Below are 18576 nucleotides of genomic sequence, written 5' to 3'. Positions count from 1 at the left end.
TTGGAGTATCAAACGAAGTCCAAATGACCCGAAACTTGACAGGCGGTCTACCGGTAGTAAACCAAGGCCGCTTGGCAAGTCTCGGTCCAATCCGGAAATGTTTAAACCCCACACACGAAAGAAGACTAGAAATGACCACCGGAGGAGAACGAAGCGCCGGAATGCAAAACGGACAACGGGGAAAATGCTCGAATGCATGAGATGAACATGTATGCAAATGCAATGCACGTGATAACATGATAAGGGATGCACGAAAAAGAAAAACAACACACGGAGACAAAGACCCAACCCGAGAAATAAATATAACTTAGCGCCGGGGACGGCAAGAGTTGGATACAAATATGGAAAGTATATCTGGGGCGTTACAACACTCCACCACTACGAAAAGATCTCGTCCCGAGATCTAGGACTGAAAGAACTCCGGGTACTCAGAACGGAGGTGATCCTCGCGTTCCCAGGTAGGTTCACGGTCGGAATGGTGTGACCACTTGACTTTGAGAAATTTGATTGACTTGTTGCGAGTCTTGCGTTCAGTCTCTTCGAGAATAGCAACTGGGTGCTCACGATAGGAGAGATCTTCTTGGAGCTCAATGTCCTCGAAGTTGACGGTGCGGTCAGGAGTCTTGAAGCACTTTCGAAGCTGAGAGACATGGAACACATCATGAACATTTGCAAAGTTTGAAGGAAGCTCGAGTTGATAGGCGAGGTCGCCTCTCTTGCTGACAATCTTGAAAGGTCCCACGTATCTAGGGGCAAGCTTCCCTTTGATACCGAAGCGACGAGTACCTTTCATGGGAGAGACGCGGAGGTAAACATGATCTCCGATCTCGAAAGCCAATTCACGGTACTTACTATCATAGTAGCACTTCTGGCGGGACTGGGCTGCTTTGAGGTTATCACGAATGACTTTGCACATTTCTTCTGCTTCTGTGATTAAGTCATTACCCAGCAGCTGACGTTCACCGGTTTCAGACCAGTTGAGAGGGGTACGGCACTTCCTGCCATAAAGAATTTCAAAGGGGGCCTTGCCCGAACTTGCTTGAAAGTTGTTGTTGTATGAGAATTCAGCATAAGGAAGACAATCCTCCCACTTCATGCCGAAGGAGATCACACAAGCCCTGAGCATATCTTCAAGAATTTGGTTGACACGCTCGACCTGACCGCTCGTTTGAGGATGGAAAGCTGTGCTGAAGCGGATGTTGGTGCCCATGGCTTTCTGAAAAGAATCCCAAAACTTGGAGGTAAAGATGTTGCCACGGTCTGAAGATATCACTTGAGGAATACCGTGCAGAGAGACAATGCGAGAGGAATAGAGTTCCGCCAATTGAGCTGCAGTGATAGACTCTTTGATAGGCAGAAAATGAGCCACTTTGGTGAGCTTGTCGATGACGACAAATATAGCATCATTGCCACGCTTGGACTTTGGAAACCCAGTCACGAAGTCCATTTCAATGTGGTCAAACTTCCATTCTGGAATGGCAAGAGGTTGGAGGAGACCAGCTGGCCTTTGGTGTTCTGCCTTCACTCTTCTGCAGACATCACATTCGTTCACGAATTGAGCGATCTCGCGCTTCATTCGAGTCCACCAATAAGCTTGCTTGAGGTCCTGATACATCTTCGTACTACCAGGGTGGATGGAGAGGAGAGAGTTGTGAGCCTCGTTCATGATCACCTTACGGAGTTCACCTTTGGGCACAACAATTCGATCCTCGAAGAAGAGAGTGTCCTTGTCATCAAGTCGGTAGCACTTGTACTTGGACTGACTCTTTGCAATACCAATCTTCACCTTCTTCACCATAGCATCAAGAAGTTGGGCTTGGCGAATCTGGTCTTCCAAGGTAGGAGAGACTTGAAGGTTGGCGAGGAAACCTTGAGGAACAACTTGCAGATTAAGCTTGCGGAAAGCTTCACAAAGCTCGGGTTGATAAGGCTTGAGAATCAGACTGTTGCAATATGCTTTTCTGCTCAAAGCGTCAGCAATCACATTAGCCTTGCCTGGAGTATACTCGATACTCGGATTGTACTCTTGAATCATTTCGACCCATCGAGTCTGCCTGAGGTTGAGATTAGGCTGAGTGAAGATGTACTTAAGACTCTTGTGATCAGTGAAAATATCCACTTTCCTTCCCAATAGAAGATGTCTCCAAGTCAACAAAGCGTGTACAACTGCCGCCAACTCGAGATCATGAGTGGGGTAGTTCTTCTCATTAGGTTTCAACTGGCGAGAGGTATAAGCAACAACTTTCTTCTCTTGCATCAGTACAGCACCGAGACCTTGGAGAGAGGCATCACAAAAGACCTCGTACGGCTTGGTTTCATCAGGCGGAGTCAGAACTGGAGCAGTGATCAATTTCTCTTTCAAAGTGTTGAAAGCAATATCACACTCCGGAGACCAAACGTACTTGACGTGCTTCTGAAGAAGATTTGAGAGAGGCTTGGCGATCTTAGAAAAGTTTTCAACGAATCTTCTGCAATAGCTTGCGAGACCGAGGAAACTGCGGAGTTGCTTTACGTTCTGAGGAGGTTCCCAATTCACAATTGCAGACACATTCTCAGGATTCACGGAAATGCCCTTGGCAGAGATGATATGACCAAGATAAAGAACCTCATCGAGCCAAAATTCACACTTGGAGAACTTGGCGTAGAACTGATGTTCTCTGAGCTTGTCAAGTACCAAACGCAAGTGCTTGGCATGATCTTCCTTGTTCTTCGAGAAAACCAGAATGTCGTCGAGATAGACCAAAACGAATTCATTGGTGTAGGGGTTGAAGATGAAGTTCATCATGCGAGAGAACGTCGGAGGAGCGTTGGCGAGGCCAAAAGACATGACGGTGTATTCATATGAACCAAAGCTTGTTCTGAACGCCGTCTTGGGAATATCTTGCTCACGAATACGAATCTGATGATACCCCATACGGAGATCGAGCTTGGAGAATACTTGAGCACCTTTGAGTTGTTCGAACAGCTCATTGATGTTGGGAAGTGGGTATTTGTTCTTGATGGTCTTCTTGTTAACTGGACGGTAATCAACACAAAGTCGACTCGATCCATCCTTCTTCTTCACAAAAAGAACACCACAACCCCACGGAGAAGTACTAGGCCGAATGAGACCCAATCTTTCTTGCTCATCGAGTTGTTTCTTCAGCTCCTTCAACTCTTCGGGGCCGAGCTTGTAGGGACGTTTGCACACAGGTTCCGTACCGGGCTCAAGTTCAATAACGAATTCAACCGGCCGGTTTGGAGGCATCCCTGGAAGTTCTTCTAGAAAGATGTCTTGATATTCGCACACGACAGGAATTTGAGAGATGGCATCCAATTCACCCTTCTCATTGAGAGAAAACAACCGGATGGTATTATCCCGAGCGGCAAAGACAATGACATCCTCAGACGAATGAGTCAATTGAATCTGCCTGGCAGCACAGTCAAGATGTGCCTTGTGCTTAGAAAGCCAATCCATTCCGAGAATAAGATCAATATCCGAGTTACCGAGAACAATTGGGGAAGAAAGGAACTTGTAGTCACCCAATGTGATAGTAACCTCAGGGACGCAGGTGTTAGCTGTCATCTGCTTGCCCGGTGACACAATTTGCAAGGAACTTTGCAGATACTGATAATCACACTCATACTTTGATGCAAAAGGTTTGGAAATGAAGCAATGCGATGCACCTGTGTCAAAAAGAACTTTTGCAGGAACATCGTTAACAGGAAGGTTACCCATGATCACATCTGACGAGTCCTCTGCCTGAGCTGCATTCACCATATTGACCTTGGCGTGCTTGGGATTGTGCTTGACCACAGCTGTACTTGCCGATCTGACAGGAGGAGGAGGAGGAAGACGCCTCTGGTTGGTACACTTGTTGGCATAGTGACCCTTCTGTTGGCACTTGTTGCACGTGACCTCTGAAAGCGGATGGTGATACGGAGCACTCGGTCTTGGAGCTTGAGACGAAGCCTTGTTCTGAAAGCCTGGGTTGGGTGGGTGGGAGAAACCACTGCCACCTTTACTCTTCTGCTGATACGGCTGACGGAACGGAGGAGGAGGAAGCCAATACTTCTGCTGCTTGAACACTTGAGTAGAGGAAGACGGAGTAACATCTCTGGCACGCTTCCTGGAAGCATCACATCTCATCTGAGCAGCCTCTTGCTTCAGTGCCATGTTGTAGAACTCATCGTATCTCAACGGCTCAAAGAGGACAAGAGCGAGCTGAATTTCCTCACGAAGACCACCCCTGAACTGATAGATCATACTCTTCTCATCAGGAACATCCTGCTTGGCAAAACGGGCGAGCTTCTGGAACAACTTGTTGTAGTCATAGACAGACAAAGAGCCTTGCTTCAGATTGCGGAATTCCTGACGCTTACTCTCAACCACACTTTGAGGGATGTGATGAGCGCGGAAATCTTGACGGAAATCGTCCCAAGTGATCAGACGTCCACCTCTGGAATCCTTGTACTGCTGGAACCACTCTGCAGCCTGATCTTTGAGCTGGAAAGAAGCGAACTTGACGAAATCTTCAGGCCTGACGTTGCTACATTCAAAATTCTTGTCCAGATCCACTAGCCAATCGTCAGCGTCGGTAGCCTCAACACAACCGCTGAACGTCTTTGGGCCATTAGCAAGGAACTGGTTCAGAGTAGCAAAGTGGTGCTGATTATGGCCTTGATTCCCTTGACTGCCTTGATTGCGCTCTTGGAGGATTTGCATGATCAACTGTGTGTTTGCATTAGTAGCGGCCATCACAGCTTGCCATGCTTCCGGAGGAGGCGGAGGTGGAGGCGGATTAGGATTCGGAGTCGTGCGCGTTGGAGGAGCCATCCTGAACAGGTTGACCACCATTAGCACATAGATAGACAACAATATAGAAGCTGAATCCAACGGAATGAAAATTGCAACATATAGTCTTCACATCCGAACAAAATGAACGAATGCATTCCTCTTCAATTGATCACATATCCATAAATTGAGAAGCCACGAAGAATTAAGGTAGAGAAATAAATCAACAAGGTACGGATCAAGAACGAATAATCGGTAAGAAATCCCAATCTCAAACCAATATTCGTGGAAGAAGAACTAGAGCTACTAGAATTCCCACCTATGAAACTCCCAAACCTTTCCGGTTATGCAATCAGGTGTTGGGGATACAGGGGAAGCACAATATCTCACCCAAACTAGCAAATCCTACATCCAGCTGTATCCATCCTTCAACACATAACCAGGAAAACTTCGGAAACCATCTACCTCAACCTTCGAAAAACATCCGTTATACAAGTTATGGCGATACTCCCGAACTCCCGCCCCAGTACTGGGTGGCGTCGAGGTTATCTCACCAACGAACTGCATAAAAGAGATTTTCGATGTCGCGAACATATCTCAAGTATATCAGAATTGCAACGATAAAATTGTGACGACAACACCTCGGAGCTCAACTCCCCGGGACACTGCCACAACCCCTAAAGACAGGAGGCACCAAGAACAATGTTCTCGTCACAAAACCATCAGAACAAAACCAAGATACTCGCGTGATCCTAAAAAAAATTTAGTGAAATTTGAGAAGAGAAGAGTCAAAACTCTACGTCAGGATGCCTTACCAGAGCGATGAGGAGACTGGGAAGTAAAAAGAATTCCTAAGCTCTCCGATATATAATTCCTAAGGACTCAAAACATTTTTCTAGACACAACTCGGCTGCTAAAAACGATCAAGCAATGGGGCTCCTAAGGTCGGGGAAGGCTCTGATTACCAACTTGTAACGCCCTCGATGCGGCTATAGCTCCCACGTGTCGAGGCACGACTTAGAGGCATAACCGCATTGAAAGCAGTGTCGCAAGTCAGGCAATCATTACAACATCCCATGTAATATATAATAAAAGGGGGAGATAACATAGTTGGCTTACACTCGCCACGTCACATCAGAGTACATAAATAACATCCATCAGACAAACACTCATGGCCCGACTACAGCGCCAAAATAGAAAAGAACCCAACATGCGACAAGGTCCTGAATCGATAACCCCAACTAGGCACCACTACTAATCATCGGGAAAGGAAACATAGTATCGCTGAGAGTCCTCGTCGAACTCCCACTGAAGCTCGTAATCGTCAACTGGAGCAGAAACACCTGGACCTGCATCTGGAGTTGTAGTATCTGTGAGCCACAGGGACTCAGCAATCTCACACCCACGCGATCAAAACTATTTAAGCTCATAGGAATGGATAAGGCAATTATATGTGGAGCTGCAGCAAGCGACTAGCATATGTGGTGGCTAACTTATACGCAAAAGAGAGCGAGAAGAGAAGGCGAAGCACGAGCGAGAAGCTAAAGGAACATCCTGCGCAAGCATAACTCCAACACCGTGTCCACTTCCCGGACTCCGCCGAGAAGGGGCCATCACGGTAACACACACGGTTGATTCATTTTAATTAAGTTTAGTTCAAGTCATCTACAACCGGACGTTAACAAATTCCCATCTGCCCATAACCGCGGGCACGGCTTTCGAAAGATCAATCCCTGCAGGGGGGTCCCAACTTAGCCCACAACAAGCTCTCACGGTCAACGAAGGAATAGACCTCCACCCAAGACACACCGATCAGACTCGGTATCTTGGTACAACAAGATGATTCAACAGGTTAAAACAAGACCAGCAACACCGCCCGAATGTGCCGACAAATCCCGATAGGAGCTGCACATATCTCTTTCTCAGGGCACACTCAGATGAGCGCTCCGTACAACTAAAACCAAACCTCGAGTTTCCCCGAGGGGGCGCTGCACAGGACTCTAGTTTGGACCAACGCTCAGAGGAGCACTGGCCCGGGGGGGTTAAAATAAGATGACCTTCGGGCTCCGGAAACCCAAGGGAAAAAGAGGCTAGGTGGCAAATGGTAAAACCAATGTTGGGCATTGCTGGAAAAGCTTTAATCAAGGCAAACTATCAAGGGGTTCCCACTATAACCCAACCGCGTAAGGGACGCAACAATCCGGGAACATAACACCGATATGACGGAAAACTAGGGCGGCAAGAGTGGAACAAAACACTAGGTGAGAGGCCGAGCCTTCCACCCTTTACCAAGTATATAGATGCATTAAGATAACATAGCAATATAATGATATCCCAATAAGTAAATAAATGTTCCAACAAGGAACGGCTCCAATCTTCACCTGCAACTAACAACGCTTTAAGAAGGGCTGAGCAAAGCGGTAACATAGCCAATCAACGGTTTGCTAGGACAATGGTGGGTTAGAGGTTCAACATGGCAATTGGGAGGCTGACAAGCAAAAGGTAGGCATCGTAGCAGTGGCAAAGCAAAAGAGCGAGCAAACTAGCATAGCAAAGATAGTAGTGATTTCGAGGGTATGATCATCTTGCCTGCACAGTTGTCAGAGTTGACTGGATCCTCACAAGCAAACTCAACGGGCTCCTCGGTAGCGAACTCGTCTCCCGGCTCTACCCAACAAGACAAACAAGCAACAAGGATACAATCAACCACGGGCCAAGACCAAGCAATATGATGAAATGACGATATGCTATGCGGGATGCGATGCAGGATGCAAAATGCAAGATATGACAGAAAATGCATGAACCTGGCATCAACTTGGGAAACCAAGTGTGCCACTGGATAGAGGGGATGAAATCGCTTGAAAACGATATAAAGATCATAGGAATCGGAGCTACGGTTTAGAAATGGCGAGCGTTTTAAGATATGACACCGGTCTGCGATTTACAGCAAGTAGGCATCTAAATGCAACGAAATGAACATGCTACAGCCACCAAACATGAAAACAAAATACATGGCAGTGATGTACACAAGATGGTTGACAAAACACTAGCACTGAGCCATAGGCAAATTCATCCATTAAGAGGTTCAAACAAGCATGGCTAAAACGCAAATGCAAAACAGATTTCAGACTTAGTGAAATTAACACTAGTCTGAAATTTCAGATCACGATGCTCTCTTCGGAGCAGCAAAACAACATGATAGAAAACCTGAACATGACAAGTAAGAACATGGCATGGAGCTACTCAACAAGCTTAATAAACACCCAAAGTGACCTGGGGCCAAAAGGGTTCACAAAATACTCTACCGAGCTCACGAACATCGCTCGAACACAATCAGTTTTCAGACTTAGTGAAAACTGAGACATGCTGAAATTTAACTCGCGAAGGCATGTAAACGAGCTCGATGCACTCACTACGTTGCAAGTCATGGCAAGGAAAGCATATAACCAGCAAGAAGGCACAAAGTGCTAGCTACACATGGCAAGAACGAAGGCATAGCATGCATGGAACACTAACGGTAGCATCGGCGAAATCGCAAACAAGTTGACGATCTGCCCAGATTAACAACGAAGCAAAAGTTGAGCTCGATTGAGTCAACCTAGAACACTCCACAAATGTCAACAAAGACATGGATGGATAAAGCATGACATAAATATCAAAACTCCCTTACTGATCATCCTCAAAAGAGGCACGGATCACTAGGAAACAAGCTGGACATATAGCATCATGAACTAAAATATCCCTGACTTAGCGAAAATCACTAAGTCCCTGAAATCTGCAATCTCAGGTACCTCTCTTCGCAAGCTTGCACAAGACAACACACACATCCTAAAAATGCATGGGTGGCACCTCTGGAAAGAAGACAAAATGCTTCACAATACATCCCAAAGGGGCACAGGCATATCATGCACGAATTAAACATAGCAAAAATGACAAAAGTGCATGATGAACTAACGGATCTGCAATTTAACTCACGAAGCCTCCTTCTAACAGCATTTTGGGTATCAAGATGACGTCAAATGCAAATGATGCAATGGAATGAAATGACGTACATGTCGAGGCGAAGATTTTGATATATCATATGCCCAAAAGGGATCTACGGTTGCGGAGATACAAGCAGTCAAAGAATGCATAAAAATCTGGGAGATTAGGGTTTCGGGGAGAGAGGGTCAACCTAGATCTAGATCCGGCTACTGTAGCAGCACTGTAGCACCCGCGCGAGTTCGCCGGAGACGGCTCACCGGAGCCGGTGGAGGCGGCCGGAGCAGCGGGGAGAGGCCGGGGCGGCGCCGGGAAGGTCGGGGGAGGCCGGTGGCGGCGCCCGGCGGCGGCGGTGGCGGCCCGCGCGCCGGCGAGGAGGTGCGGGCGGCGCCCGGCCTCGGGCTCGCCGGAGATGACCCGCGGCGGCGGCGGCGGCTCCGGTCGCCGGAGCCCGAAGAGGCGGCGGCGCGCGTGGAGGAAGGAGGCGGCGGGGCGCGCGTGGAGGAGCCGGGTCGCGGGGGCCGGATCCGGGCCTCCCGGCCCGCGGCGGCGGCGGCGAGGAGGTGCGCCTGCCACGTGGCGGCACCGGAGTGGTCGGGGGCGCCGGCGGACGTGTCCGGTCAGGCGGCGGACATGTCCGTCGGTGGCTGGGAGCTGTTTTTTTTTTAAACTAGGGTTTCGGGCGGGGGAAGAAGAGATCCGAATGGAGGGAGTATAAATAGGCATAGAGGGAGCTAGGAGAGTCCAAATGAGGTGCGGTTTTCGCCCACACGATCGTGATCGAACGCTCTAGGACATGGAGCAGAGTTTGGTGGGTTTTGGGCCAAATTTGGGGGGTGTTGGGCTGCAACACACACGAGGCCTTTTCGGTCCCTCGGTTAACCGTTGGAGTATCAAACGAAGTCCAAATGACCCGAAACTTGACAGGCGGTCTACCGGTAGTAAACCAAGGCCGCTTGGCAAGTCTCGGTCCAATCCGGAAATGTTTAAACCCCACACACGAAAGAAGACTAGAAATGACCACCGGAGGAGAACGAAGCGCCGGAATGCAAAACGGACAACGGGGAAAATGCTCGAATGCATGAGATGAACATGTATGCAAATGCAATGCACGTGATAACATGATAAGGGATGCACGAAAAAGAAAAACAACACACGGAGACAAAGACCCAACCCGAGAAATAAATATAACTTAGCGCCGGGGACGGCAAGAGTTGGATACAAATATGGAAAGTATATCTCGGGCGTTACATTGGCCTCTTGGGATGTTGCGATTTCAATCTGGTACTCCCTCTGTCTCATAATGTAAGACGTTTTTTGACACTATACTAGTGTCAAAAAGCGTCTTATATTATGGGACGGAGGGAGTAGCTTTTAGTCCTTCATGTTAGGCTGGAGTTGTGCTGAACTTCTTGTGAATTGTGGTGGTTTTCAGTAATGAAAATCGGAAGGGGCAAGCCCTTCTTTGATCAAAAAAATCATCCTTATATATTCATCATTCTTGCTATAAGTCGCAGTAGATGCTATATAGGTCCGTCGGATCTTACATCAAGATCCGTGCTTTCAGATTTTCTTTTTTCTCTCTTAAATCTCAGTCGAGTGAGACATAGCCACGCCATTAAACAGAGGCTCGAGCGCCATTAATGGAGACCTTGGGAGAGAGGTGCACGGCAGATGGAGGTCAAAGGGTTCTCCTCCTGATAAGCACGCGCAGGGGTCTGATCGCACGCCTCTCGTACTCAAATAGCTACCCTGCACGGCGCCTCCTAGCTAATAAAAAATGGGGACGCGTGGCAGCACGTAAATGGTACTAGTAAGTAGAACGCCCACGGTTTCAATAATACTTGTGTTTCCGATTGTAACGTGACATCACTTGTTCCAAAATGACTTTGTTGATTGTTAATGTGTGCGCCTTCGCAAATCGGACTACAAATTTACCACAGCATGTTGGTGCCATGTCATGGCACCAAGCCAAGTTTCATTATTTTCATGCGTGTTTTGGATTTACAGGAATTAAAAAACTAAGTTTCTCAATGTTTCCAACCCAGCCACGACGCCCGGAATTTTGAATTTCATTCCCATTTCTTGCATGGAACCTAGAAATTTACCTGAGGACACACATGCGATTTTTCAACCAACTTTGGTGCACTGGAACATGTGCTTGTATTTCAAATTTGAATTATGCACACAAAGGAGACATGTTCCCTCCCAGAACCACGAGCCTTCTTGAGAGAAGCTCCGATTTGCAAGAAGCTTATACCAAAATTTGTTCCTATTCGGCCAATTTTTTTTACCACGGCATGGTACTACCATGACATGACACCATGCCAAGTTTCATGATTTTAAAACCAAGTTTCTCAATGTTCTCGACCGAGCCACGATGCCCAGATGTTTGAATCTTATTCTCATTTTTTGCATGGGAGTAGAAATTAACCCGAGGACACAAATGTGATTTTTCAACCAACTTTGGTGCATGGGAGCATGTGCTTGTAGTTCAAATTTGAATTATGCACATTAAATGACCAAAAACTCAATTAATGTGTAAATAAGGCCAAACGAAGCCGGAATAATTCCAAAATTTAACAGGGCACTCATGTAGTTCTATGTTACCTTTGTAAATAAACTCAAGGGGGATAACGTATATCGTTTCGCACTCAAAGGTGACACGTTCCCTCTCAGAACCACGAGCCTTCTTGAGAGAAGCTTCGGTTTGCAAGAAGCTTATACCAAAATATGTTCCTATTCGGCGATTTTTTTTACCACAACATGGTAGTACCATGACATGACATCCATGCGAAGTTTCATGATTTTCAGACGTGTTTTGGATTTACTAGAATTTTAAAACCAAGTTTCTCAATGTTCTCGGCCGAGCCACGATGCCCAGATGTTTTAATTTTATTCTCATTTCTTGCATGGGACCTAGAAATTCACCCGAGGACACAAATGTGATTTTTCAACCAACTTTGGTGCACGAGAGCATGTGCTTGTAGTTCAAATTTGACTTATGCACATTAAATGACCAAAGGTGACACGTTCCCTCTTAGAACCACGAGCTCCAAATCGGCCCAATTTTTTACCACAACATGTTAGTGCCATGACATGACACCATGCCAAGTTTCATGATTTCCAGCCGAGTTTTGGATTTACATGAATTTAAAATCTAAGTTTCTCGATGTTCTCGCCAGAGTCATGACGCCCAGACGTTTGAATTTCATTCTCATTTCTTCCATGGGACCTAGAAATTCAACCAAGGACACACATGTGATTTTTCAACCCACTTTGGTGCACCGGAGCATGTGCATGCAATTCAAATTTAGATTATGCACATTAAAAGTCCAGAAACTCAATTAATGTATAAAAAGGCCAAATGAACCCGAAATAATTCCAAAATTTAACAGGGCACTCATATAGTTCTATGTTGCCTCTGTAAATAAAATCAGGGGGGAGGCAGCGTATATCGTTTCGCACACAAAGGTGACACGTCCCCTCTCGGAACCACGAGGCTTGTTGAGAGAATCTCCGGTTTTGCAAGAGGCTTATACCAAAACTTGTCCCAATTCAGCCAAAAATTATACGTATGAAAACAGGGTTTAGATTATCCCGAACATCTCGCTACCTAGACCAATAATGTACTATGATTTGAATTCAACATAAAATGGATACAGATATTTGAATTGGAGAGCGTATGGTACATGTAGTTCATAGTGAAATATGATTACTGCTATATGCATGTCTTTTTGTTATCAAGATAATATTTAAATTATTGTATAACTTGACAACAATCATATTCAAATAAGGAAAATTGATTCAAATTTAGTCCATATGGTAGACGACAATATATATGTTCACATGGTGGAGTAAAATGTTCATATATGATGGAAGATCAAAATGTACGACTACATCAATTATAAACCGCAAGGTCACCTAATGATATATTCGAATTCAACATAACGTGGATTCAAAAATTGAAATTCGAGATCATGGCATGTGTAATCATATAAAAAGGGACATTACTCTTTCTTTGGTGGGAATTGATTTGTTTTTTGTTGTTGTTGAGGGAAATGCGAATCGATTTGGTACTATGCAGGGTAGTCTTGTTCTCCCGATTTTTTTTACATTTTTCTTGTAGTTTTTTCAATGGCATCTATAGCAATATAGTAAAAGGGGACATGACTCTCTTGTGTCTTATATGATTTTTTTACACGTTAAGTTTGTTCTGCCGAACAAGGAATCCGCACCTTGTTATTCCGAAATTTTCAAGCTCGAGTATCTTTTGTCTTACCTGCTTTGAAACTCCTGCTTCTTCAACCCGCGCCGCGCCTTGTTATCCCGAAATTTGGATGCGCGCGAGAACTCCCTCCTCATCCGAAATCGCTCCCGCGGCCCAGACACGCAAAATCCCCCTTCTACCCCTCAGCCGAAAATGAAGCTCCACGTCGCGGTGTCAAAACTAGTGGGGGTACGCTGGTAACTTACCCTACATTTCAGACAAGCGCGTCCCTAAGCTTGGCTCCCCCTACCCCTTCGCCCTCCCCCCTTCATACACCGAGGCTGCCAAAACCCGCCAAACCCCACGCTCCTCTGTCGGCCTCCCGACCGCCGCCCAGCCGGAGACTCTTCCCCGACTACTCGTCCACCGCAACAGCTCGCCGTCCCTCATCCACCGCACCGGATGAGGATTCGTTGTTGATCTCGTCGTCCCGCCGGATCAGCCGCCCCGTCCTCCACCTCCAAGGAGCTGCCCCGATGTTCGCCTCGTCTATCGCGCCACCTCAATCCCCACAGCGCCGTCTTGACCTGCCCCACCGGAACCGCAGCACCCTCACCAATTCCTGCAATGAAGCCAAGGCCAACTCGGCGCCACCAAGGAGGTTCTGCACTCACCGCTGCATTTTATCTTTTATTCGATCTCACGGGGCTGTCGGTGCTCGATACCGAGCAGACATGGCGTCTCCATCGATGGCGTCGTCGCCGGCCACATCATCCACGGCGTCTCTCCCCCATGTCGTTGCTTCCTCAGCAGCGACTTCCACAACGGCACTAGCTGCAGCTGCTCCAGCTCTCGCTCGCGCTACGGCTCTGTTCTTGCTGTCGGTCGTGCTGTTGCACCGCTCCTGCTTTCGTTCGTGCTGCTGCTCTGCTCTTGCTCTCGCTTGCGCTGCTGCTGCTGCTGCACGACCTCCGGCAGCTACAGGAGTTGCTGCTTTAGCACTCACTCGCGGTGCTACTACACGACTTGCTCTCTGCTAGTGCGTTTCCTGCTCGAGCGTCTGCTGATTTAGATCACTGCTTCTCTGCTACTAGTGCTCGAATGCCCTAAACATCTATTGCAATGCTCTGTTACTAGTTCAATCAGTTTCGACAGTAAAATTCAGTTTCGACTGTGAAGTTCATTTTCTTCAGTTAAGTTCAGAGTGAACGGTACTTACAGCATCTGTCGGAGTGGCCGTGGCGCGGCTGATGCGTTTTACATCTAGCACTTTTTGGTGATGTATTTTACATCATCTACTGTAGATGATATTAGGGTCCCACTTCAGATTAAAGTTGTATATCTTGTCATGCTTCAGCCTCGTCACCGTACACCTTAGTGGAGCTGCTCCAACAGTACCCTCGGCGCCGTTTCCAGAGGCCTCAGATCTTCTTCCCCGCCTCCGACAGTCACACCAGCATCATCACCATCCTCCACGTCCAACCCAATGATGTTGAGGTCCACAAGGCTATGCCAAAGAGGTTGTATAGTCGTCGCATCACTTTGTTTCTCCATTCCTCTATTCTTCCAATTCATGTGAGCCAAACACCCAGGTTGACTGAAATCCTATGTTTCCAAATGCTCTGTTTTGCACGTGCATTCCTATCATATTCCTATGTTTTTCCTGTCCCTGCATTTATAGAATCCTCCAATTCTAAGGAGCCCTTACAGATTTACTTCATTTTTAGATTGGCGTCAAAGAAAACTCTATGTGTTATGTCCTGCTCTTGCCGTGCCGTCATCCACCCCACTTGAGGTGCACCATCGACAGAAGCGTTCACTGCAGCAGAGATCCCCCTTGCAGACTTTCTTTCGCTGCCTCAGATCATCTTCCCCATTGCCGGCAGCCACGCCAACTGCATTACCATCATCGACTGAGCAGATGACCTAAGGACTACACAGTTCCAGAAGAGAGGTCGCAGTCTTTCGTGTTTGCTTACGTTATACATCGGTTATTATTACCTGCTACTTTATCATTCAATCTTGAGTTTTGAATTGCCCATGGGTCTCATATCAAGCCAGCAACGAATAGTATCTTGTCTACTATCTGGTTCATCTGGGGTCTTCTATGTGGTTCATGTTGGGTGGGCAACAAACAATAGATGATCCATTGTCTATCTTTTTAAACTAAAGCTATAATCTACCTGCTATCATTAGTTTTGGATCCATCCACTCGTTTGCTACCATCAGTCTTGATTTTTGCATGCACCCCTTAGGCCTTACAAAATCTAACTATTTTTTTTATTATGCATGTCAGATATTGTACACAATCGTACTGAACATGTAGAGAAAAAGAGAAGACCATTGCGTGCGAATATAATGTCATGCAAACGCTGCTCCATGGTGGGCGAAGTGCCCCCCCCCCTCTCCTGCATTTCCAGATTGTATTCCAGAGGAAGATAACTGTTCAGATGGAGATTCAGAAGGAGCCGACCATGCCTGTTTACCACCTGAGGTGTTTGGTCTAACCTGGCATGCTGATGTTGGTCATATCATGCATATGGCGCCTTGCATTGCTTACATTATACATCTTATATGTCATCAGCTTAGTTTAGATTTGCTTTGTGTGAATGCCACCTGTTTGGTTTCTATATCATACTCCCACCATTCCTAAATATTTGTCTTTTTAGAGATTTCAACAAGTGACTACATACGGAACAAAATGAGTGAATCTACACTCTAAAATATGTCTATATACATCCGTATGTGGTAGTCCATTTGAAATCTCTAAAAAGAAAAATATTTAGGAACAGAGGGAGTATATGGGAATTATGCAATGCCATCTTCTTTAGCCAGGCATCATATACGTGAATCATGCAATGCCATCCTGTTTAGCCAGTCATCGTATATGTGAATTGTATCGTGCCATATTTTTTCTATAATGTATTCCATTTGTCAACAATGTTTATACATTCATCTACTCTTCCTGTGCATCAGCCATTTGAGTCGGTCATGGGAAAATCTGGAGTGAAAACAAGGTCTTCTGAGCACTCAGTGCTACATGTAGATGCAGATTTCTTGCTGGTTATAGATAGCTCCTCAGAGGAGGATTCAGAGAGAGATGACCAGTCGTATCCCCCCCGGGTGCATGCTCTAACTTGGCTAGGTTATATTTCTCATATCATGCATATGGTGTCTTGCATTGCCATGCCATCTGCTTAGATTAGACATGCTTTGTGTGAATGCCTCCTGTTTGCTTTCTATATCAGATATGTAAATTCTGCAATGCCATGTTTTTCAGCCAGTTATCATATATGTGAATTATGCACCGCCATGGAGCCAGGCATCATATATGTGAATTATCTCATGCCATCTTTTTTTCATTACGTATTCCATTTGTCGACAATCTGTGTATATTGAACTACTCTTCATGTGTATCAGCCATTTGAGCCGGTTATGGAAAAATCTGGAGTGAAAACAAGGTCTTCAGAGCAGGCAATGGTACCCGTTGAAGCATATATCTCGATGGTTATAGGGAGCTCCCCAAAGGAGGATTCAGAGACAGGTGACCAGTCCTATATCCCACCTGAGGTGTATGCTCTAAGTTGCAATGCTTATATTTCTCATATGATGCATATGGTGTCTTGCATTGCTTAGTTTAGACATCATATGCACAATATTGAATTCTATCTGCTTAGTTTAGAGATCATACATGCGAGTGCCAGCTGCTTAGTATATGAATCAATTATATCCTGTTAAGTTATCCATCATATATCTGAAACTGTGTCATGCTATCCTGTTTAGTTAGGCATCATATATGTGAAATTGTGTCATGTTGTCTTGTTTGGTTAGACAACATATATGTGAATTACCACATCTGTCTATCATACAATGTCTGTGCGTTCAATTTCTTTTCTTGTTTATCAGCCATTTGAATTGGAGGGGGTGATGGCAGTATCTAAGGGAGTAAAAACCCGTTCTTCACAAAAGACAATGCTACTCGTCGATGCAGATAGAACCATGGTTGTACTGGCCCACAAACTAGCCCCACCACACATAATCGAGACTCTTCTAGATTGCACACTTACACCGTTGGGCAGAAAACCAGCTACAACCCATCTAACCGCAACCCCAGCGGATAGTAACCCACTTATAGTTGACAAAGCACCATGTCCACCACAGAGTACCCCCACACGAGCAGTTTGTAAAGCTACTGCAGTGCCCAAAGCACGAAGACCACCACAGCTAACCCAAACTCCACGTTTAAAGCAGAAGAGCAACTGTTCTCAGGTCAGATTCCGTAGCTATGGTCCATACTCCTATGCTGTTGCATCACTGTATTTACTCATACCAACTACTTTCGAATTTGAAGGTTCCAATTGAAACTCCAATGGCGCAACAGGTATGTTTTAAACCTATTTCTTTAACTGGATTGTTGTTCTAACTTCTTGCTCTATGTTGATTTCAGTTTAAGTTGTATAAACAGTTATGTTCTCATGTGATGCACATTACAAGTGCTGCCAATGCTGTGTAGTTTCTCACGCTTATATTCTGTCTATGCTGCTGTGTCTTAAAAATATATGAGTTGAACTGTGTCTCTATCTTGATTAGGGAACATAAACTAGAATGATGTGGACAATACAGTGACCATAGTACATAGATATATGTTTGTTTCATGCTGTTATCCTATCCACCTTACTACTGAACCAGTTTACCAAAATGAGTTTGGTATACTACAAGCTAAACCTGTGATGTGTCTGCTTGTTTCTCTTGTAGTATGCAAACAGAATATTGGAGAAGAGCACCCCACTATGGAATGGTAGAGAAAGTAATGCAGATAAGGTTCAAGATAGTGAGACAACCCTGTTGGTCTCCAAGAAAAGTGATAAAAACGATCTTGTAGACAGTGAGAAAACCCCACAGTCCTGCGTTGATGTAGTGTTTGAGTTACTGGCCAGTACCGATGGCACAAGCTCTTCGAACTCGTTGCCTGAATCACTTCGGCTTCTTCAGTCTCAGCTACAAGCTGAAAGGCATCAGTCCACTGTGCTGCGGCAAGAAGTCGAAGGACTGAGGAAGTCCCTGCAGAATTCAGATGCGTACTTTCTTGTGCAATAGCAAGCGCTGGAGGATTTAAGCGCCAAACAAGAGAAAGTTAATAAGCTTGCTAAGCATCTTGCCAGCATTATGGGTACCCAGGATATTGTTTCTTGAACTCTTCTGAAGTGGTTTCAGTTCTGGACTTGTTTTGCTGCGGCGTTTATATGCTGTTGTGTTCCCTATATTTGCACTGGTGGTGAACTTTGATGCCCAGTGGATATAATATGTGTAATAGCCATGATAGCCTAGCATAAGTTGCTTGCTTATTTATTTCCTTATTGTCTTGTTTATTTGTTTGCTTGTAGTCAGTGCAGTTCTTTTTCCGCGGTTTGCTAGTGGCTGCAATAACCTATTTTTTTAAACTAGGCCACAATAACCATGGGCTAATATTTACTGTAGTGACACTGGGCCTCCTACGGGCCATAGAAACAGTGGGCCTTCTATGGGCCGTAGAAACAGTAGGCCTTCTACGGGCCGTAGAACCATTGGGCCTTCTACGGGCCATAGAAACAATGAGCCTTCTACGGGCCGT

The sequence above is a fragment of the Triticum aestivum genome, chromosome 7B (genome assembly GCF_018294505.1).
Source record: "Triticum aestivum cultivar Chinese Spring chromosome 7B, IWGSC CS RefSeq v2.1, whole genome shotgun sequence".
Taxonomy (NCBI): domain Eukaryota; kingdom Viridiplantae; phylum Streptophyta; class Magnoliopsida; order Poales; family Poaceae; genus Triticum; species Triticum aestivum.
Note: the sequence above shows the minus strand (reverse complement) of the source record.